The sequence below is a fragment of the Pinus tabuliformis genome, chromosome 3_2 (assembly GCF_031772625.1).
Source record: "Pinus tabuliformis cultivar Carrire ecotype Pingquan chromosome 3_2, CPIR1, whole genome shotgun sequence".
NCBI lineage: Eukaryota > Viridiplantae > Streptophyta > Pinopsida > Pinales > Pinaceae > Pinus > Pinus tabuliformis.
In genome coordinates, this window is record NC_142302.1 from 167,023,166 (window position 1) to 167,048,386 (window position 25,221).

A 25,221-nucleotide genomic window follows, 5' to 3' on the forward strand; every position below is an offset into this window, starting at 1 on the left:
TTTCATGTCATGGATCCGCATTGTATTTTATGGAGACCATCTTCAATATTTTCTTATTATTGAGCATGGGTATGCGCACCTCGGGGATGTTTTCAACATATTCGACACTTTAGCACTTGAGTTCCTCCAATCTAGCTTCGTAGTCTTGGTTCCTTCCTCCAATTTTGAGCTTTGATTATTATTGTAATGCATTTCATCCATCAGTTTCTCTTTTGACCTCATGCATTAGGGGGCATCTGTTATAACCCTATTTTCCACTCCATTATAGTGAGAGAAACCTAATATCAACTTACCTCAATTGTTTGGCTAAAATGCATCCCTTTTCACCTTTTATTTTACTTATGTGAGATTTATCCCATGATAAAATGGTGGAATTACATGATTGAGTTATTTCTCATAATTAATTTTCCAAATATTATAATTATGAGATAATAATTGTTTCATAATTGAGATAATTTAGAAAAAAGCTCATAATTGTGAAAAATGTTTCTATAGTTTTCCATTTCCAAGGAGATCAACTTGAACCACTTGTGTATCAGTTGGCTAGGGGTCCATTATTGTAGAAGTTTCCTAACTTCTCAAGCCCCTAGGTGTCTAGATACATTCTCTTGGAGGATAGAATGAACCTTTATAATCTCACCAAGAGGAAAGGGGATAGGGGGAGGTATTCAAACTATAGCGCGAGAGCTCTGCTATATTTGGAGAGGAGACCATACTACAAGTTGAAGGAGAGGATCTTATTTTTTGAAGGTATATTGATGTACTTTCACTTATATGATTAATAGAAACATATGTTACTTCCTTGTATCTATTTGTATTCAATATGCTTTATAGTTGATTCTATTACTTTTTTATCTAACGATCTTTTAAGGAAGGTCAATTTTCATCTCTGTTTGGTTGTGATTGTGTGTAGGGATTGAGATCAGGTGTGGACGAGGTAAATCACTTGAGTGGAGCGCGAGAATCTGCATCAGACCCAAAATCCTTCCCCAACCTACGAGGATGCCAATTGCACACATATTTCTTTGTATTATATAGAACCAACTTCTTGATGCATGTTTGGTCATTTGAGTTGGGACAATATTATATCTCTATTAATCTTTCCTTTTGCTGTCTAATGATCTCAATTGGGCATGAGATCACGGAGCAATAACTCGAATAATTAAATGAAACAATATTTGTATGATATGTTTGATGTCTTATAGGGTCTATTTTGTGTGGTCCAGGTGGGTTTCATGTTGGTATCGTTCTAAACTTATCTTTTGCGGTTGTGTAGATAAATTCAAGTACAAACAATACATAATTAGCACACTAAAACCAATTGAAGCTTATTATTTGTAAATTTGAAAATTGCATGACGTTAAAGGACATGAAACAAATTAACTTCACTATTTTGTTAGTATTTTAGTATTGTTTTGATATAATCTTCATAGTATTTTGTTCTGCAAGCATCCATTTGCATGTGAAAATTAAAGATTATGAAAATTAAATCAAAATCTATATACTGATTTCTCTTTTGTAAATAGAACTGTAGATGAATTTTTATATATTTAAAATAAGGAAGAGAAAAGGGAATGGAAGTAGCCCCTTAACAGGTAGCAAAACATTTTTGATTTCATAATCTTGGGTTTGAAATTGAAAATTATGATCTTTCATTTCTAAAACCTTTAATTTTATTTGTCCGATTGTGACTTAGATAAATAATGTTCATACTATATGAAATACCGACCATCCAAAAAAATTTAATTTATTAAAAACTGAAATCCCTCAACCCCAATTCCAATATAGACCATGCCTATTGGCATAATAAATGGGTTGTTTGACTGTGCCCAGATATATTATATTTTTATTGGAGGGTCGACGACTTGACCCCAGTTCGGTCGGCCCCACAACATTTTTGTATTATAAAATGCATTCCATTACACCAATGTAGCAGAGTTGAAAGTATTGAGCAGGTAAATTATTTTTTTTCCCAATTTGAGTCTGTAAGCTATCAAAGTTGTTTGACTTTGAGGGTAAATTGGAGAAGATTGGAGTGTCCTTTTTCAGTGTCATTTTTTATTCCCGAATATTTTGTGGATTTCAAGTAGAGTATATTGATGAAAATTTGATGCCCAAGTTGTATGTAAAAGGAGTCTTTTGAAGCTAATGAAAAATTTCCACTGCTCATTGGTAGCGAGACCGAAGATGTAGTCCATCAGGGATTAACTCCTTGATCAAAATCTCTATTTTCACTCTTATCTACACTTTTAGTTGTTGTGTTGTTCTCTATTTTCACTCTTTCCTAGGATCTGTCGTTCCTTGATTGTTCTCATTTGCTTCACGGCCGGTTGATCCTTCTCTGAGATTTTGAGTGTCATAGTCACTTTCTCACACATGCTTAGTCCTTGACGAATTCATGAATGCACTTCTTTCTATGCAAGCTTAGATAGGAATTGCACAATTCATGAAGGTAAGGCTCATGAAATCACTATTGATCATGGCTGCACAGTCCAAAAGTACAATTCCTACACAACGTTCAACTTATGTCAATAATTAGTGCACCTTTGCATTGATAGTCTCCCTCACTTTGATTGGAATTATATGTCTATTTCAATGAGTTTTCTCAATTGTCGCTTTTGGAAACCTTTGTTTTTACAAGTGTCGCTTTCATGTTTATGACTGTCTTTTTTTCTTGATTTCACTTCTACAAGTGGCATTTTTGTGTTCTCGTCACTATAGCATGTGTCGCTTTCACATTCTTTAGCTTTTGCAAGTGTCGTTTGAAATTTTCTCTTCTTTCGCAAGTGTCATATTATGGTTAGGGAATTGTATCATTTAGTCAAAGGGAGTCATTTGTACATTCTTGAAGGTAAACTATGATGCATTCTCTTACACTACTGTGTTATATCCATCATATAGATATGCATTAGACAAATTCCGCAAGTCTTGAGCACTATTTCACTAGTGTAGTAAGTTGTGTCGCAAAGTGTATCTTAAGTGTACTTTAAGTGTCACACTTGGAGGAAAGTATTGTACTACTGTCATTTAACCAAGAATGAGATGATAGTGGGTGGTAAATTCTTCCATGTCGAGTGATTGGTTGTTTATAATTTTGTGATCACGTTCAAGTCATGTTCTGGTTCCATCTCTCACCTCTTGGATCCCACACTTAGTCATTTTCTTTAGTTGATCCTTCTCCGATCAACCTCCTCCCAAACTATCTCCCTCAACTACACATTGCGTAGTCTCAGGCCTCAGTTAGCCTATCCTACCTCTTGGAACTATGTAATGCACAATCATTTCCTCCAAGGACTATGCATTGCACAACCACAATGCTCAGACAGGCCCTATTTCCCTCATAAACTGCACAATCAACTCTCTTAGTCAGTCTTTCCTGTGCACTGCACAACTTCAGTTAGCAGTGTTTCCTCTTTGTCTCACTGACTTTCCCAATTGCATAATCATTGACCTCCCAAGACTGCACACTGTGAAATCACAATAAGAAAGACCTTCATGTCTGCCTTCTTGACTTGATCAAATACACAATTTTATGTCTCTAGCCTTCCAGAACTGCGCATTTCACAATCATAGTGAGCAAGCATGTCTCACTAACTTGCCTAATGGCACAGTCATGTGCCTCCTTGTCTCTCAAACGTAGCATTGTGAAGTTCCAGTGAGAAAGCCCTCACTATTCTCTCCTTAACTCCCTCAACTTCATAATCTACCTTCTTTTCCCCTTAGATACTGTGCATTGTGTAATCATAGTCTTTAGAAAATCATTCCTTCCTCCCTGCATTGGTTACTATGCAATCCCTGAGCCTCCTCCTCAACCTAGTACCATGTTTTGGATCAATCATTGCATTGCATAAGAAATCAGATAGACTAGGGGTTTTCCAGACTAATGTCATCTTGTCATGAGTGAATTCCATCTGCAGGTACTATATTCTAACATGGCAGGATGATTCTCAAGGAGGATGCTTAGGGGATCATATGAGAAGACACTTGTGAAGCTAGAATCATGAAGAAGTCATCAAGAAAGAAGATGAAGGGACATTGTCTTACGATAGGAAATGAAAGATCAAGATCACATGAAGACTCCATATCAATCAGCCGCTTGGAGGATGAATATGAATCACATGCAATACCTTCCATGAAGACATGAAGAAAGCAACAAGAAGAGAAACTTGGCATTGCCACATCACCATGAAGATCCAAGTCATCTTTTGCTAAGTCATGGCTTGTACAAGTTGTTAGAGTCAGTATTTTCATACTACCATCAGTGATCAAAACTCCTCGTTTATATCATATTAGGTTACCATTCTGAAATTTTTGTCATTCCACCTAGGTCCTCATGCAAAAATTTATTCACTGATGGTAGCCCAAGTCAAAATCCTCACTCTCCCTTAAAAAAATCAATATGTGCTGGCCCATATTCATGTCTTACTGAGCATACATCAATCATAAAAGCTCATTTTATCATGTTTTTATGTCAGTCAAGTCAACATGGAGTCTAGTCATTCAAGGTCCCATTAGGTCACTAGGTTTCATTTTCCAAGGTTCAATAATACACCATTTCACTGCATAAGGCCAACCAAAAAGTATGAGAGTAAGCAAAATAATGTCCCTTTTTCATTTAAAGAGTATTTGCAAACATGTAACTATGATTGCCCAAGCTCTAATTTTTATTCCAAAGTATGAGTCTTATTTCAAATTGTAATTTTATTCCAAAAAACAAACAGAGATGTAATATTTTTTTAATTTATGTAATTTTATGTCCATTATATGTAATACGTTACTATCCCTAAGATTTTAACTCAAACTCTATGTGCCAACTTCAACCAAGAAAATTCAAAAGTAAAGAGTATCAAACTCTAGCATCATCAATCTACAAAGAAGAAAATCAGAGTGTAAAGGGTAATTAGCAAAGTTTTCAAAAATGTGAATTGAAACATTAGAAAGTGGGTTTTAAAAGTTGAAAATTTGAATTCACTCAAGTATAAAGGCCTTCTTAGCATCTAACTCAACTTCATTTTCCTCCTACCATCGATTGAGCAAACCCCAACAGAGACTTTCTCACGATTCTGGGTGAATTTGAAAAAACAGAGCAGGCGTTGCGCACTTCCTTCAAGTGCTACACACACCCTTCAGGCACTACCCACTTTCCAGGCACTACACACACCCTTCAGGCACTGCACACTTTCCAGGTGCTACACACACCCTTTAGGCTCTACACACTTCCTACAAGTGCTACTCACTTTCCAGGGAAAGGGCACACTTCCTTGTGGCATTGCACGTTTGCCTAGGAAAGATAGAATCACCTTCAAAGATCCACCAAACTTGTATTCAACCTCAAAAAAAGTAATTAAAAGCTAAAGATAGCATGCTTCTTCCTCCTAAATTCACTCTTATGGTATCTTGAAAGTTTATTGAAGATTTGTTGTTTTCTCACATCAAAACCCTAGTGTCTCCCTCAAAACCACCCTTGCACTCTTAATTCCTAAAATTTCAACTCCCCTACACTTTCATTCTCTTTCCCTAAACCCTTTATCCCAATACTCTCTAAACCTTTGTCCCAAAACCCTAAGCCCTAGGTGCTACAACTACCTAGGCTCCCAAACCCCAGCCTTGTCAAGCATTTCCCCATCCTAAAATTATATCATATTAATACTTCCTATCCCCTCCTCCATTACATAAATCCATTTACCCATCTCCTTCAATTTCCCTTCCCCATTCCTTACTCCTAAAAAACCAGATTCCAACAAACTAATACCTCCCTAGGGTTTGATATTAAAACACCATGGCAGAAGAGGAAAATAAACCATACAGTGAGGGAGAAGAAACAAAGGGAGAAGAAACAGAGGTGAAGAAACCACAAAAAGGGGGAAGAATACTTAGATTTGAGCCAATAGACCTCAGGGAACTCTTGGCATCTCCTATAGCTGTGACATCTTTCAAATATCTTGGCTGTTATGATTTCTGTGAGAAAATTCAAGCAATCCAACACCATTTTATGTTGACTAGACTCTTCATATCCAAACTCCATGACAACCAAGTTACTCTAGCTGGTGTCACTTTTACTTTATCTACTGCCGCTATATCAGCTGCCACCAGGATCCCAGATGTTGGAGAGAAATGGTTTAAACAAGGTGAGTTGGAGAAACATTACTATGAGGCTTTCATAAAACCAAGGTACCGAAATGAGAGAAAGGGTTATTTTCCCTTTTCACACCTCCTAGACAGATATTTCCCAATGATGAATATTATCATGAAATATTTTTCATGTGAAGGTAGATTTTCTAGGCTTTATTCCTATCACATCTGGCTCTTAATACATTTCACTAGGGTAAAAATGCTCAACATACCCTACTACCTTTTCCGAAGCATTGATAATATGGCCTATATTGTCTAGAAAAGGGAGTATGAACATCAAATGAAGAGTTTCTTTCATCGTTCCCTAATCAAAATCATAGTTCTCTATCATCTCAAAGAGCTCAACATTGCATGGAGTACCTTCATAGCCAATCCCATATTCGCTGATCCTTCTATTCAGATTGTTCAAAGTGTCCCTTCATAATCTCATCCTTCCACCTCCATTCCTCCATCTCATCCCATAGATCATTCATCATCATCAGATCAGTCACCTTCACCATCACCTCCACCATCACCATTTCATGAGCATATTGAGTCACCTAGCAGAGATGAGATCAGTGAGCCAGAGCAGATTGAGCAGGTTGAGGTTATCAAGCCTAAAGGGGTAGATTTGGGCACTTTGGTACACACTTATTAGAGAGGCCATAGGCAGGTGTTTTCCCCGCAGATTTTGGGAGGGACCTTGCCTTCTTCATCAACAAAGTAGGTACCCAAAGGAAAAGAGAATATGATAGAGACAGAGATTCTGTATGAGGAGGAAGACCTCCATGAGATAGAGCAGGATTTTGACTTGGTGATGAGCCTCATAAATGGGTAATTATATGGGCTCATTTTACCTCCTAACCTAGTCAAATAAACCATTTTCTTAGCTTATTGTATGATTTTCTCATTATATTTATGCTTATAGGGTGAGTTGAGTTAGTTATTATTCCATGTGGTCTAACATGTATTTAATACAGATTATTGATGGATTTCAAGGTCAAAGTCAAGGATCTAGTGGTCAAACTGCAACAATAACTTGAAGTAGAAAGAGGAGAGGACTTATAGGAGCGAATCCCCCTCATTTATTGCTCCTCACTTTGAATTCCCCTTCATTTAGCTCGGAGTACAAGCAACCGAATCATGCACTAGAAGGCAGCCGAGCAAGTGGAAGATGATTGATAGTTATCTCGAGTTTTGGGAGCCAAGCCTCCTTGATTTTAAGGAAGCTATTGGTAGCTTCAGATGTATAAGTAGAGAGGCCTAGGGCCTCACTAGGGTCGACTTTTTTTTCTTGTGTAAATTCTGCTCAAATTTCGAGCTTACTATTTTATGATAGTTTTATGTAATCTTGCTATTTTTTTATAATGAAGATGGAATCCTTTTTGAGCTAGCACTGAGTTACCTCAGAGGGATGAAGATTTTGGGTTAGGGCCCAATCCAAGTAGCCAAGCTTCTCTTTACTTTCATTTGTATTCTTTACTTCAGTTTGTAGATTAGTTTGTTGTTAGATGTATTTATCTTTTGGTTAAGAATAGGTTGATTTTGATGATTGAGTAGCTTGCTTCCATTTGTGCTTTCTGTAGTAGGTTAAGTAGTGATTAGAGAAGATTCAAAAGGCTAGCAAAAGTGCCTTGGCCTCTCTTCCTCCCTCTGGGACCATGATTTGAGGCAAAGATTCTCTTGCTGCCCCAAAAACATAGATTTTCCTCATTCCTAGGACTTCTAGTGTTTGCAGCTCTCTAGTAGCTTGATAGTCCAATTTTGCTTTGCTTTAGGTCTTCTTTATCATGTTCACTTCCTGATTTGAAATAGTCCTTTTGCATGTTTTCCTTTATTACAACATTTCCTTCTATACATCATAGTTTAGGCTATTTTAATGCAAAACTCTGTTTTCCTAGGATGCACTTATTTCATTGGTTGCTTGATTTTCTTGGTTGATTGTCAGTTTCTGTGCAACAGATCTCTTCCAGCAGTAGGCCATCTTACCAGCAATCACACCCTCCATCTGATCCATGCCCTATAGGTCTCCCAAATGTCACCTCAATTCTGCCCTAGTTTCCTTCATTTTTCATAGAACTTCTTCCTCTCTCCTTCAGAAAACCCGATCATCTTTCTCTCTCTTGGTGATTCGTGGTAGACCTTAGGTGCCCTAAAACCTCACTCCAACCTTCATCTACCTTTTCCACCCACTCTCACACCCTGAGAATAGCAAAAATTGCTCTCGACCTCCTGTAGTTGCCTTGTTTTCCTCCTGTAGTTTTCCTGTGTCCTCCTGTAGTTTTTCCTGTAGGCTTTCTTTTGAAGGATGAGTGTGGTAAAAGCCTCTAGAAGGCCACCTAAGACCTCCCTGGACCCATCCACACCATCCTACATCCTCCAAAGCTCCAAAACCTCCCTCTAACGCCACCTGTTCGCTGCCACACTCACACATAATAAATTAGATGCATGTTAAATTCATATGAAATAAAAATAAAAATCCCAAAATATGTTTTTTTGCTTATTTACTTCCAAAAATAGCATTGTTAGTTGTTGTTTACTTCCTTGAGTAGGTAATGGCATTTATTTCATGGTTTTCATAGTGTTTTTGATAAAAGTAGAATTAACTTGTTTATTAGGGTTTACTAGGTTTTGCTTTACATTCCAGTCTTTCTCCTTTCATTTAGAATAGCATCTATAGAGTAATATTTCTTTCCTTTCATCACACATAGAGCTTTTTCTAAAATCTATAGAAGTTGGCTTGAGCTCCTAGTGATCTCGCGCCAGCTGACCAAGTGACATCCTGCAGTGAGAATTAGTACTTGTGCATATAGCACCGACGCTTCCAAGTTTGTTACGAACTACCAGTTTGATAAAAGTAAAGTTGGTAGCCCAGGAGTTGTAGCATTCTTCCTGCAATACTGGCACTCACCACTTTTTGGTGTCATTTCCGAGGAAGCGTCAGAGTATTAAGTGATTACTGCATTCTTCTATTTCCTATTGCAACATTCTTCTAATAGTTTATTTCGGCAAAAGTAGACTAGTCATTTCTTTTCTTTCAGTTTTGCATTTCCTTGCTTTCCTTTTCAATTCTACAAATTTCCATTCAGCAAGTTCATTTCAGCTAGTTGCAATTTTTTTTGTTCAATCACAATTTTAGTTTCTGTAGGTACTTTCAGTGTGGGGAAAAAGAAACAAAAAACCAACCAAAAATATTTCCTTTCATGCCTTGTAGGAGTAGAGATAACTTAGGAAATTTTTTGCCCAACACCCCCACTACTTCACACAGCCAACCTTCTCTCTTCTTCGGTGGCTGTAATCAAGAAGAACCCTTAGGTGAACATCCAGACATATTTGAAGAACCTATAGGGGAAGAAGAAGAAGAAAACATTTCTCTAGAGCCAATAGATGAAAACAGAAATGCTAGGGGAAATGGAGAGAGAATAGAGGGTACCTTCCCCATTCGGGAGACCAATGGAGACACCAAAATGAAGAATATAAGTCCTTCAGCCTTACCTCACTTCCATGGTTTAACTATAGAAGATCCTGAAACCTTCTTGTTTGAGTTTGTTGTCATTTGTTGAACTTATGATTATGCAAAAGATGAGAAAAAGTTGAAACTGTTCCCTTCTACTCTCAAGGATGCAACACTGTGTTGGTTCATGGGATTACCTGGTAATAGCATCACAACTTGGGCTCAGATGCAGCAGGCCTTTAACAACAAGTATAGAGACTATTGTAGGTCAAAATATACTAAAGAAGAAATCTTCTGAATGACCATATGAAGTGATGAGTCCCTGGAAGACTATGAAGAGAGGTTCCAGCTCAGTTACAAAAGGGCCAGGTGTATACTTGACCCTTAGTCTCTGAAGTTGGTCCTGCACAAGGGAATTCAGGAAGACCTTTTAGACACCCTCCATCTACTGGATTGGGGAGACATCTACCAACTATCCTATTTGGACATAAGGACTGTTTTTAGAAACCATTCTAGAGCAGCCAAAAAGAAAGGTAGGGGGAGTCAACCCATAGCCAGTACCTCTTCTTCCAATTCATCCATTAAAGGTGAAATTGGAAACATGCTGGAAGACTTCAAGAGTGAGATGCTATAGACTCTTGCCATGCAAATGGATACCTTACATATCAAAAGAAAACAAGAGGACGTAGAGAGGGCTTTGGCCATTTTTTTCCCTAGATGCACCAGAAGGCATCCTAGGAATGAATGCCAATTGAACTCTATAGAGGTTTGTTCAGTTTGTGAAGAAGATCATTCTACAGATAAGTGCCCTTCCTTGCTTGGACTTAAAGTTGTATACCAAGGGGTCGAAGGAGTCACTGAACATATCTATTACATAAACCAAAGGAGGTCATATGGACCTAGACCGTACCAGTAGGGGATGCAAGGGAAATCTCAGGCATACTAAAATCCCAACCAAGTCACCTCCATACCTTCTTGGAGCCCCACTTCTCATCCTTCCTAGTCCACGCCTTCTCCTTGGTCCTTCACATCTCAATATCATGCCCAACCAGCCACCCATTCATTTCAATCCTATGCTCAGCCACAACCTCAGTGGAATGCATCTCATCAGGGGTGGAGGCCCCAATACAACTCTCTTCCTGCTCTTCTGCCTCTACCACCTGCCCAACCACAACTGTTACCTTCTGCTCCACCAAGGAAACTCCAAATGCCTGTCCAGCCAAATCCAAACCCAAACAACAGATAGGCTCAGCAAGTGTATAGTGGGGAACCATGATGCCCAACTTATGCTATGGAGATTCAAGAAATTAATTTGCGATCCGGGAAAGTTCTCCCAGATAGCCAACCTCCACCCAGGGAGGTTGAGGAAGATAAAGAGGAAAGAAAACCTAAAGCAAATCCACCATTTCCTAAGAGACTATCCATGACAATCCACCCTACCCTATAAGAGACTGAACTCTTGGGAGAATTGAAACATTTATGTGTGAAGATACCACTTCTCCAAGCCATAAAAGATGTGCCTATCTACAATAGGTTGATCAAAGAGAAGTGCTTTAGGCATCTAGGAAGGCGCAAGAGAGATGCCCCAACCATCAATGTCATAGGACAACTATCCGAACTAATGTTGGGGCAGATAATCTGTCTAAAATATCTGGACCCTGGAAGCCCAGTAGTTGATGTCCACATCAATGGCACAATGGTCCCACATACCTTGATTGATCTGGGAGCTGCCATTAATGTGATGAAAAAGGACACAATGCTCAAATTTAACCTCTAAGGCTCCTTGAGGAAGACCACGATAGTGCTGCACCTAATAGACCACTCCACAGTGACCCTTGAGGGGATTGTGGAAGATTGGATGGTCTCCATTGATTCTTGGGAGTACCCTACTAATTTCTTAGTTCTCTAGCTAAAGGCAAAGCTCACTGGGTATCCTCTCAATCTGGGAAGACACTGGTGGGCTACAGCTGATGCCTACATCAGCTGCCGAGCTGGGAACATGACCATAAAGAATGGGCACATGTCCAAGTAGTTAATCTTATATCCTCCTGCCTAACCCTTGCTAGAACATGATATACCTCTCTGGTTGGAGGAGGAGGATGAGGATGAAGTTTATTCTGCACCACTTTGTACATTAGAAATTGGCATGGGGGGAAATCGCAAGATGAGGATGATATGATTGAAAATATTGTTTAGAATCCACCTCCCAGTGTATCACCATTAGAAGACATAGTAAGAGAAACCAAAAAAAACCCCTCAACTGATCTTTGTGTGGTCGAATCCACTTCTCTTCGTGTTAAAAATATAGAGTTCGAACCAGAAAGAACATTGAAAATCAATCCATCCCTATCTACTTCCTAGGAGAAGGAGCTATGCAACATATTGAGAAAACATCTAGATGCCTTCGCCTGGAGTTATAAGGAGATGAAGGGAGTGCACCCTTCAGTATGTACTCATCATATATACATCAAGGAAAATTGCAAGCCAGTTAGGTAGCCCCAAAGGAGGATGAACCCAACACTTAAAGATATTGTTAAGGAAGAACTGCAGAAATTCCTTGATGCAGGATTCATCTATCCCATCTTTGACAGTGAATGGGTCTCTCCTTGGTGCTAGTGCCAAAGAAAAATGGTAAGTGGAGAATCTGTGTCGACTATCAGGAATTGAACAAAGCCACTAAAAAGGACCATTTTCCTTTACCTTTCATAGATCAAGTGTTAGATGGTCTAGCAGGGAAAAAGTTTTTCTCCTTCCTAGATGGGTTTAGCGGGTACAATCAGATTCAAATATGCCTAGAAGACTAAGATAAGACCACTTTCACTTGTCCTTGGGGTACCTTTGCATATTGGGTCCTTCCTTTTGGTTTGTGCAATTCTCCAACCACTTTCCAAAGAGCGGTATTGAGTATATTTTCTGAACTGGTTCATGATGAAGTAGAAATATACATGGATGATTTTACTCCTTATGGCTCTGACTTTCAGGAAGCTTTATCGAACCTAGGAAAAGTTCTAGATAAGTGTATTGAGATGAACCTATCCCTCAGTCTGGAAAAATGTGAGTTTTTGATGATTGAAGGGACTGTGCTAGGTCATGCAATATCTCAACAAGGATTGCAGGTGGACCCCAACAAAATTGCCATCATCCAAAGGGTCCCACCTCCTCAAAAGGTGAGAGATGCCAGAAGCTTCCTAGGCTTAGCTGGATATTACAGGAGATTCATTAAAGACTTCAGCAAGTTAACCTCTCCTTTTTTTGGCCTCCTAGGCAAAGATGTTGAGTTCATATGGTCAGAAAACTATCAAGGAGCCCTAGATACCTTGAAGAGCAAGCTAGTGACTGCCCTAATTCTCAGAGGCCCAAACTAGGCCCTACCATTTCACATTCACACAGATGCCTCGAACAAAGCAATAGGAGCAGCCTTAGGACAAATTGATGAAAAGTAACCTTATGCCATATACTTGATAAGCAAAAACTTGTCAAAGGCAGAGTTAAACTATACAGTGACCGAGAAGGAACTCCTAGCTATTGTGCATTCCTTAAACAAATTCAGACATTATATCACAGGCTATCAAACCTTTGTGCACATTGATCATGCTGCAATTAGATATTTAATGAAAAAACTAGATGTAAATGCTCGCATTATTAGATAGTTTCTTTTACTACAGCAGTTTGATCTGACCATTATTGATAAGCCCGGTAAAGAGAATTTTGTTGCTGACTTTTTGACTAGAGTAAATTTTCCTGTAGGTGAAGAAGGAATGGTGGATGACCAAATGCCAGATGAACACCTATTTGCTATATCAGTACTCTCTCCATGGTTTGCTGATATAGCAAACTACTTGGTTTCAACACAGTTCCCACCACACCTATCCTCAAAAGAGAAGAGTAAGATAGTAAGGAAAAGCGCCCCTTTCACCTGGATTGGAGGTAATCTCTTCAAACTTGGCCTAGATCAGATCTTGAGAAGATGTGTCAGGGAGGAGGAAGTCCTTGACATGCTCTTGACCTGTCATGATGGGCCTTGTGGAGGTCATTTTGCAGCAAAAAGAACCACCTTCAAGATATTTCAAGCAGGCTACTACTGGCCCACTCTTCATCAGGATGTGAGGAGATATACGAGCCAGTGTGATCAGTGTCAGAGAATGGGAAACCCACTCCAAAGGATGAAATGCCCATGCAACCTCAAGTGATCTTTGATCCATTTGAGAAGTGGGGCATGGACTTTGTGGGGCCTATCAACCCTCCTTCAAAGAAGAACCAGTACATCATTGTGTGCACCGACTACCTAACAAAGTGGGTGGAGACAAAAGCAATCAAAGCAGCGATAGAGGAAAAAATAGCTGAGTTTTTGAGGGAAAACATATTCTACAAGTTCGGGTATCCGAGAGAGTTGGTCACAAACCAAGGTAGTCAATTCACTTCCAACCTGATTGAAGGCCTGCTCACACATCATAAGATCAAGCACAGGACTTCTACCCCTTACCATCCACAAGCCAATGGGCAAGTGGAGGTCACTAACAGAGCATTGGAAGGGATCCTAACCAAGGTAGTGAGTAGTGACAGAAAAGACTGGGTGGACAGATTAGTTGAGGCCACTTGGGCCTACAACACAACATGGAACACCACCACCGGGTTCACACCCTATGAACTAGTCTATGGGAAGAAGGCTTTGCTGTCAATAGAGTTTGAATTCAATACCCTAAGGATGGCAGCTCAGTTGGACCTAGACCTTAGCCATGCACAAAAGGAGAGATTACTTTAGCTGAATGGATTTAATGAATACAGATTGCAATCCCTTCTCCATACAGAGGTAGTTCAGCTTAAGAGAAAGATATGGCATGACATAAATATCAGGGAGAAGCAATTCCAAGAGGGAGATTGGGAAATACTCTATGATTCAAGATACAAGGATTTCAAAGGCAAGCTGAGGACAAGATGGCTGGGACCCTACACTGTGGAGAAATGCAATGACAATGATTCAGTTCTGATTAGAACCATTGATGATGAAGCCATCCCCATGCTTGTCAATGGACATCATTTGAAAGTCTACAAGAAACCCCTCTCCAAGCGAGAGTTTATTTAAGATTTGAATAAAATAATGATTGTAGTGGAGCATGTCTTAGCTTCCACTTCACCCACTCACTGAAGAAAAAAGAGAAAAATTAAGGACTCAAGTGAAAACCTCCATGAGGCGCTTGAGTCCCATCATTGGGTTGAAAACCTCTTTTGAGGCGGCCCAGTGATGTCAAAGAAAAGGGAAAAAAATAAGATCCTTGGGTGAAACCTCCCTTGGAGGTGCCCAGGGTAGGAAATTAAGGTGAAAACCTCTCTGAGGTGCCCTAGTTGTTTTCAACAAAAAAAAAAAAGAGAAAGAAAAAATAAATTTTTATTGCATTGCAGGTTTGCAGGAGGACTACAGGGAGCAGAAGAAGGTGCCAAGGGGACCCTGACATTCATACCAACATCCATCTCATCTTCTCCACACCTTCCTCCATCATTTTTGGCATCTCTTTCACCCCACTGTACCTCTTCTTCCAAAACTGTGTTTTCTACAGGAGGCTCTGTTTTTTCTACAGGAGGCTCCTGTAGGAATTACAGAGAGCCAAAAGTGTCTACAGAAGGTAGTTTGAGGGACAAGAAAAGCTTCATGAGGAACCTATAATCCCTCTTACCATCTTCAAACCTCCTTGCCATCATTTCCAAGCCTGCATCACACTCCAAGCATCATTATTATTTTTTTCCTTTCCAAGAAAAAACACAGAAAAATAGTTTTTCAGTTTTGAAAAAAAAAAAAAAAAAAATGAGGAAAATGCACCATTAACTTTACCTGAAGCTTACCTACTATCCCTCCATCATTCATCTCCACCTCTGGCATCATTCTCGAGCTCCAAGCACAGGGAAATAACTGAAGTTTCAAGGGGAGAAGCAGCTACAGGAGCTCCTGTAGGAATTCCTGTAGTAGCTGATCCCATAGAAGTCCAGCACCAGCAGCAAGGGACAACACATCTGAAGGTTGAAAAGGCACATGCAGCTCAGCTCCAGCAAAAGAAGAACCTACAAAAACACACAACAACACATCAACAAGTAGAGATAGCATGCATGAAGGAAAATGAAGGCATGTAGCAGAGAAAGCCACAACACCTCACAATCGATGGCAGCAAATACACTTGGATTATAGGTAAGTAGCTAAGTCACTCCTCTATCTGCATTTGTGTAATTAGAAATCATACGAAGGCAACGAGATGGTTGAAATGAAAAGAGGGAAAGGTGTCCATTTAACTTGGCCACCTTCATTTAGTTGACTCCACTTAACCGAGATATCACCCACATGTGCGCACAATCAACTCAAGCAAAAGATGCGAAGGACAGGTAGTGGGAGGAAGAGTTAACTCCGATGCAGTAATGAGGGGATGATTATGAGGGGGTTCATGATGAACAAGTAGGTGGGGACCAACGGTCCTAATCTGGGCAATGTAAACCTTGCCAGCTTAGCACTCATAATAAAAAACAACCATAAAAGGTAATGAGCACTCCTCCCCGCACATTCTCACCACCTTTTCTTCAGTTTCTCCTCATAACTCAGCCACACAACAGTCTTCTTATGCCCCCACAACCTTGTATCCACCATCCTCCATCGATTTCCTCCATATTTTTTTTCTTGGCATCTTCTACAGGAGCCCTACAAGTTTTCTACAGGAGAACCTACAGGAAATCTACAGGAGGGACAACGAGCTTCTACAGGAGTGGCAGTGAGTCATTTTGAAGGGAGGAAACATGATTTTTGGCATGAATTGTAGTCTGAAGAGGTAGGGTTCATGAATTCCCTCTGTTGAATATCAAAATGTGAAAGAGTTGGTCTCAAATTGAAGATAAAATGAGTCTTTAAGAGGGTAGAAATACATAATAAAAAAAACCTATTTAAAAAAAAAAACACAATCCCCCTTGTTTTTCTATTTCACTCAAAATTCTTTGTCTCCACCTCCATATCTGGTTTTTCAAAATAAGTACAGGCAGTATGACAGGGGGGTTTATGAGAAAAGAGCCCACTAACTCCACTAGACTCCATGCACATCCTCAAGTGGTGGAATATTTACAAGGGCAAATTGGATGAATTTCTTTGAGAAGTTTAGAGAGTTTGATGATGAAATTGCCCATGAATTTGCTCTCTCTCTAGTCCCTCACACAAGAACTCATGCTACTATAACCATTAGAGGCCTCTCCATTGAAATAACCCCTGAATTCATCAGTAGGGTCACTACCCTTCCTCTTGGGCTACCTTGGAGTAAAGATGAGAAAATAATTGGCTAGGCTGCTAAGAGGAAATTTTTCCAAGATAATGAAACCGCTGTTGAAGACAAAAATGGAATTAGGAGGGCTAGTGTACCATGTCCCTGGGATGAGGTTAGCTACCAAGTGATCAAATGCATTTCTTGTGAGGGGAGGCATAACATTGTTTATGGATATCATTTCAGAATCCTCCAAGAATTGAGATATGGCATGGATACCCCAGCACATCAAAAACTCAGTATCCCTTACTTTCTCCTTTAGTCCCTCATTGACTCCAACACCAAGGTACAAGAAGGAAATTCACTATAGTAGCTCACCATGGCTTAATCAAGATCCTAGTAGAAGAAGCCCTCCATACCCTTACAATCCCTATAGCATGGGAAGTTTTTAGAAATATGACAGCTGAAGATGACATCAAGGCATTAACCTATGATGCTAGTCCTGCTGTCAGTGAGGAGGGAGAACAACAAGGAGGAGAAGATGAAGCCAGTGGTGACATAGTGGAGCAAGAGAGGAAGGAGGAAAGAAAAGAAATAGAGGATGGGATATTTGAAGAGACAAAACAGGAGGTAGAAAAAGAGACAGAGCAGGAGGAGGAAAAAGAGGCAGAAGAGGGAGAAAAGGAGGCAGAGAGGGCAGAGCAAAGAGAAGAGTCCCCTAAAACTTTGGAAAGAGAAGCAGCAGCTACCCTCACTACCCTCAGTACACCAGTCAAGCAGAAGTAGAAGAGGAAAAGAAAAACCTCCATGTATTTCAGGGCAAGGAAGAGTACCAGAATTAAAACAGGCAAACCTCGGCCCTCATCAAAAACTCCCATTAACATTGAAGATTCACCATCTACCAAGGTGAAAGAATCTCCTTCCAAGACACCCATAACCTATGAAAGGAGAACTACAAGATCTTCTACATGGAAGGGAAAAGCAATTCTACAAGACCCCAAACCAGACCTACAGGAGGTTAAAACAGTCCTACAAGAGACACTGTCCAAAATACACGAGACACAAAAACTTGAGGAAAATATAGGAGGACAACCGGAGGTGAAAGAGGAAGCACAAGAGCTACAAGAACCTGACCCCCAGCCTAATCTTGACTCCTATTACAGACTACTTGAGGGAGGCAAGATAATACCATAAAAATTTGAAATTCCACTATTTTTCAAATTGGAAAAAGAGAGAGTGAGAATGCATAGGTGGATGCAGATAGCCAAGTCCAAAGGAGTTGAGGATATTGGCCACATGGAAGACAAACTGAGGGAAATGGGCAGGGAATTGAGTGCTCTCAGAGGCAGAGAAGCCATTACAAGAAGCCACCTTGAGAATGAGAATGAATTACTAAGGAGGTAGTTGTAGGAGAAAGAGACTCATTTGGCATACATGGCCAGCTTATCAATAGAAGCATTACAATGTAGAACACCAGCCAAATCTTATGGCCTCTATCTGAAGGATCAATGGCTTCAATTCCAAATAAAAACATTGGCACAAAGAGGCATAATGCCTTTCCAAGACTACAGGTAGTTCATGGATTTGTGTGACCAAAGAACCTTCGAGGATAAAGCAAAGATGGCAGAGTTATATCTACACAACATGGACCTCACAGACCTGAATGTGCGGGACCCCAATGCCAAGCTAGGGGATCTGCAATTAATGGCCATGGCATCATGGATGAACCATGAAGAATTGAGGGCAGCAGAAATGAAAAGATTGTTAATAAAAGAGTAGAGTGAACCATTGATGATAAGAGTTGAGCCATTAGATCCTATGGCACTCATCAGCACTAGGGTCGACCTTTTTTTCTTATGTAAACTCTGCTCAAATTTCGAGCTTATTATTTTATGACAGTTTTATGTAATCTTGCTATTTTTTGATAATGAAGATGGAATCCTTTTTGAGCTAGCACTGAGTTACCTCAGAGGGCTGAAGCTCTTGGATTAGGCCCAATCCAAGCAACCGAGCTTCTCTTTACTTGTATTTGTATGCTTTACTTTAGTTTGTAGATTAGTTTGCTGTTAGATGTATTTCTCTTATGGTTAATAATAGGTTGTTTTTTATGATTTAGTAGCTTGCATCCATTTTTGCTTTATGTAGAAGGTTAAGCAGTGATTAGAGAAGATTCAAAAGGCTAGAAAGAATGCTTTGGACTCTCTTCCTCCCTCTAGGACCATGATTTGAGGCAAAGACTCTCTTTCTGCCCCAAAAACACAGATTTTCCTCATTCCTAGGACTTCTAGTGTTTGCAGCTCTCTGGTAGGTTGATAGTCTAGTTTTGCTTTGCTTTAGATCTTCTTTATCATGTTCACTTCCTGATTTTCAATAGTCCTTTTGCATGCTTTCCTTTCTTACAACATTTCCCAGCATTTCCTTCTATACATCATAGTTTAGGCCATTTTAGTACAAAACTCTATTTTCCTAGGATGCACTCATTTCATTGGTTGCTTGATTTTCTTGGTTGACTGTCAGTTTCTATGCAGTAGATATCTTCTAGCAGTAGGCCAACTTACCAGAAATAACACCCTCCATCTGATCCATGCCCTATAAGTCTCCCAAAACTCTCCTCAATTCTGCCCTAGTTTCCTTCATTTTTCAGTGAACTTCTTCCTTTCTCCTTGAGCAAACCCAATCATATTTCTCTCTCCTGGTTATTCATGGTAGACCTTAGGCACGCTAACACCTCATTCAAACCTTCATCCAGCTTTTCCACCCACTCTCACACCCTCAAAACAACTAAAATTGCTCTCGGCCTCCTCCTGTAGGCCTCCTGTAGTTTCATTGTTTTCCTCCTGTAGTTTTCCTATGTCCTCCTGTAGTTTTTCTTGTAGGCTTTCTTTTGAAGGCCGAGTGTGGGAAAAGCCTCCAGAAGGCCACCTAAGACCTCCTAGGACCCATCCAAACCATCGTAAATCTTCCCAAGCTTCAAAACCACCCTCTAACACCACCTGTTCACTGCCACACTCACACACAATAAATTAGATGCATGTTAAATTCACATAAAAACACATAAAAATCCAAAAATATGTTTTTTTACTTATTTACTTCCAGAAATAGCATGGTTAGATGTTGTTTACTTCATTGAGTAGGTAATGGAATTTATTTCATGGTTTTCATAGTGTTTTTGGAAAAAGTAGAATTAGCTTGTTAATTAGGGTTTACTAGGTTTTGCTTTACATTCCAGTCTTTCTCCTTTCTGCAGTTAGAATAGCATTTGTAGAGTAATCTTTCTTTCCTTTCATCACACATAGAGCTTCTTTTGAAATCTATAGAAGTTGGCTTGAGCTCCTATTGATCTCGCGCTGGCTGACCAAGTGACAACCTGAAGTGAGAACTAGTACTTGTGCATATAACACCGATGCTTTCAAGTTTGTTACGAACTACCTTGTTGAAAAAAGTAAAGTTGGCAGCCCAAGAGTTGCAACATTCTTGTTGCAATACTAGGACTCACCACTTGGTTGACCTAGGTGAGCATGATGATAATAAGGACACCAACATTGTCATCAAGGAAAAATATGCACTCATCAGGGAGCTCCAGATCAACTTAGAGAGGTCAAAATATATCATTTCATATTATGAGCAGGAGAATGAGCAACTCAAGCCAAACATGATGTCATGGAGATTCAGCTCATCAAGGTAAAAAGGGAAGCAATGAAAGCCAAGGAATTACTTGATGAGGCCTATGACAGGTATGGTGAACTTGAAGAAAAGAAAGAAACAAGCAGGCCTAAGACTAGAGGGTTGAAAAGAGCTCTGGAACTAGAGAAACAAAAGGAGGCTGAGCTTGCAAATGATCCCACATGGAATGATCAATTTTCCATCTTTGTCAATGAGAACCGAGAGCATTGGCTTGATAAGGTCAATAAGCATTTAGATAAACTTCTAGACAAGGCTAATTAGCAAAATGACATTCAGAAGAAGATGGAAAACACTATGCCAATAGAGAAAGAAATGCAAGGGCAAAGCCCGAGGCTGCAAAGGCAAAAATTGAAGCCCTAGCTCACCAAGAAGAGAAGAAGAAGATTGATATACATGCAGAGGCTTCACTCTAATCCTAGCCATACCAAACATCAGCTCCTTGATCAATTTTGAAGCCTCTTGGCTCATTTTTGTAAATATTGTATTTTCTGTGTTTTCTTAGGCAATTTCTTATCAGCAGCATGGTCAAATGTGAAACGCCCTAGGCACTGTGAACTTTTTGGGGACACTTTTTGAAGAAACGGAGACCACCACCAGATGAAAAATGATAAATACATCTAAGAAAACCATGTCTCCAACCTTAGTTTGCAAAACTAGCAAGTGAAAAGGGAAAAAAATGACAAAATGTAAATGTGTGGAAGTCTAAGAGTCACATGTAGAATATGAAAATTCACATGTAAACTAAAGAGTCACTAGGAAAATTCCAAGAGTCTTGTAGAAGTTCAAGAGTCACTTGGAAGTCCAAGAGTCATGAGGGAAGCTCAAGAGTCATGGGGATATGAAAGGTCATTCCTCTTTTTATTAATACACCCTCATAACTCAATCAAAGGGATTTTGGAGGCTTAGGATTTGGAGAGCAAGCCTTGGATTCTCTAGCTTGGAATAAGAGAAGATCATTCTTTGGAGAAGCAAGAAGTAGCTTAATGTTCCACTACTGGAGCTAGTGTCTCACCATTGTAACTATGTACTTGGATCTTTCACCTAATAATCAGAAGCTCATTGAGCCAACACATTTTCATGCATGTATCGTGAATATTGTAATACAATTATTTAGATGTTTGCAGTATATGTTATATTTATTTTCATTAAAGAAATTGAATTATTTCATTGGATTTGGTACTTATTTTGTTGAATGTGTGTTGTATGTGCTTTAATGATTGTTGTGTCTATGTTTACTATTTCGCTAGATAATTAACAAATTTTTCCTTTCTCTCATGTTCCTCTCTTAGGATAGTACTATTACTTTCCTTATAGGGACTCACTCTTACACTTCCTTCATGAAAACCTCCTTTTACACATTGCAATTGGTGTATCGCAGTGTCAAATTTCTTTTTGATTCCAAAGGTTTTGTGTGTACTCTCTTGTGTTATTCATTGCAACCAAGGAAAACATTAGAGCTATGGTGATCACGCTGATACTTTGGATGGGGCTTCTACTCTAAATAATGTGAGATCTAATTGGGAATTCACATCAGAGGGACCCACTTAGTTGACAAATTTATAGCATCGTCAACAATTGGCACTAGAAGAAGGGACAGATGACAAGCTGTGCCCATTGAGTCTATTTTGAACTTGTTAAATTAAATGACTCATCCCCAAATTATATTGTCAGGGTGTTTTTCCAATAGATCCAATGGAAAAAATTTCATCCCCAATGAACCCCTTTATAATTTTTCTCAATTAAAGTTTGATGGTGAGGCTAAAATATCCATAGCCGAGCATATATCTAATTTTTCTATTTTTGTGAATTTTATGACATTGATTGCGATGATGTTTCTTGTTTTATTTTCTTCCTCACACTTGAAGGTCAAGTTATTTTTTGATGTCATACGCTACCACCCGCTTCCATTCATTCTTTTGAACACTTCATTAAGGAGCTTCTCTTAGCCTTTGATAAGTATGATTACCGAGATTTCCTTAAACCTAATTAATCAACTAAGAATGAACCCTAGTGAGTTAAGTGAGGATTTTTCTAATCAATTCCTTCAACTATGTTATGAATTTCTAGAAGAACACATAGATTGGAAATTATTTAAACAAAAGTTTGAGCATTTGTTTCATATTTATTTTCATGGTGAATTTGAACCCTTTGATGTTTCAACTCCCTGTCCTTTTTCAAACTACAAGAGACCTCTAATTTTAGAGGACGAACCTAATATTCCTTTTGTTCCTTGTCCTCTTCCTTTCTCAGTACCCATTTGGGTGCCTCTTGGTGATGATGTTGAAGTTGGAAAATATTGGAATCAAATTGTTGATTCATCACTTCAACCTTCGTCCACTTTCCATGATCTTGATTCAATGGAGGAAATATTGGAATGGTTCATGGAACCTAAGGTGAAGACTAATTCGTCCATTTTGTAAGATGATATTAACGCTCATAACTTCAGTCTTGAATCTGATTTGGATATCTGTCATCCTATATCATCTCTTTCTCATAGTCCCTTGTCTCTTGATCCGCTTGATCAGTCTCTTTCAAACTGTCATGATTCTTAGTTTTCTAATCCAAACACTAATCAGGTGCAAGATAGTCACATTTCACAAGTAGAGGAGAAGAAAGGTGAATATTATTTCGATCTCTCTTCTCTTTTTCAAGATCCACTATGTCAAGATGATGTTCCTCCATTCTTAGACGATTTAGAGTCTACTAATCTCAATAGTCAATCAAATGAAATTCATTTTGATAATCAATCTAAAGGCTTGGGAAATCATTATTCTGATGATGATGTCTCCATTCATGTATATGATGATGAATGCCTAGATGCACTAACTGGTTTGTTAGTTTCTCAAGAAGATTTTGGTTTTAAATATTTAGATCTAAACTACGATTTAGTCAAAGAATATTTTTTTATGGAAACTTCTTCTTAAGCTCGTTGTTCCTTGTGCCCTGTGGCTTATAATGAAAATATGTCATGCTTTTTCAATCTAAAACCTAATTTGCAGAATTATGAATTGACACAAGGTAGTAAGGTTATCCATGATGAAGAATAAAGTAATCAAATCATTGAACATCCATCCCATTCCTTGCAATCTTTTGTTTTGCATGAGGACAACTCTTCAAATCAAGTTTCTCATGAGATTTCTCTGATTCATGCATCTCTAAATTTATAATTAGAAGGATCTTATGAATTGAGTAATTTATTTGTCAAGGTTGTAGAATGTGATCAAATCAATGATGTAGATGGATTCCATCTAGATAATAGTTATTCTATTAATTTAACTAACAATAGTTCTTTGCACACAATTTGCGATCTGAATCAATCCTCAAAATATAGTTATCCATCTTTTCAAAGTTTCAAAATTTGTTAGGGAGTCAAGGCACTTAAACTTTCGTTAGATATAGACTTCTTCACATATCTCTCCTTCATATTGTTTCACTGTATGCAAACACTTTCTTGAAAGATCTTCGGGATTTCAGATATATTTTTTCTAACTTTCAAGATTTGGTTTCTGATAAGATAAAAGATTTTGCTTTAGTTGATTCAGCCCCATGAAAATCTATTGTATCAAATTCAATTTTGGAATGTATATATTTCACGTATACATAGATCTATGAAGCCTATCATTCTGATTATCAAGATAAAGATCGTTGTTGGCCGAAGGATTCATATTTGTTAAGTTATTTGGTGAACAACCAACTCCTAATATTTATTGTGAATGCCATGAAGACAATTATTTTTCTCTAGCCCAAGCAATCTTTCTGAGTAATATTCAATTCTTAAATCATTTAGTGGATCAAAACCCCCATACTGATATGGATACTATATTTTATTTGACATATCCTTCTAACCTTTTGTTAGCATGTTGTTTTAATCGGTTTCTAGAATTTACAATTCCAACAATTGCTTTTAATTCCCCCATATTTCATATTACTAGTCTGATAATGAATTGGATACAAAGGGAGCATAACAAGGATCAGTAATATTGTATGCTAAGCTACCGATCTGATCATAACACTGGATCTACAATTTTCATTTCAATAATTGTTTTCTCACTAGTATATTTGACGATGGTTGTTTTACATCGTTTGATTTAGTTCAATCTAATGTTCTTTATGATTTATCATATCATTGTTAGAATACTTGTCAAACAGTTGAGGCACTTCAATCTTTGTTGATGGTTCTGTTAGGTTCTCATTATTTTGACAAAGCATCTGAAACATATCAGGCTATATTTCCCTTACACGATTCTTCCCATGATTCAGATGCTCTAATTGAAAGTTCATTCTCCCAAGAATATCAACGTTTTCAAGAGGATTGTTTTGGATTTCATGAACAAATTTATGATTGGACAAAAACATCTTATTTAAGAACCCTATTTTTAATTTTAAGCTTCGATAATTCTTGATGTTTTCTAAGGAGGAAAATACAGATAAAGGTACATTCACAAGAAGCCTTCGAGGTTTATATGACTATTGTTCTCATCAACAGGGTAAGGTAGGTTGTTGGTTAAGGTTAGTTTTTATGGCACATATTTATGCCTTTAGTGCAAAACTTCGATCTTTTGTGCAAGTTATTCAAGTTCTTATCTTCTCTTTTTCACAACGTTTTATATCAGTTTCAATCACTTGTATCTTTGTGTATGCCAGTCAGGAGAAGTTATGATGGTTACATTGGAAATTTCATTATACTTAACCATGACTTTCTAGTTGTATCCTAGTTTCCCTATACACTCATCCCGCACTTTCTCT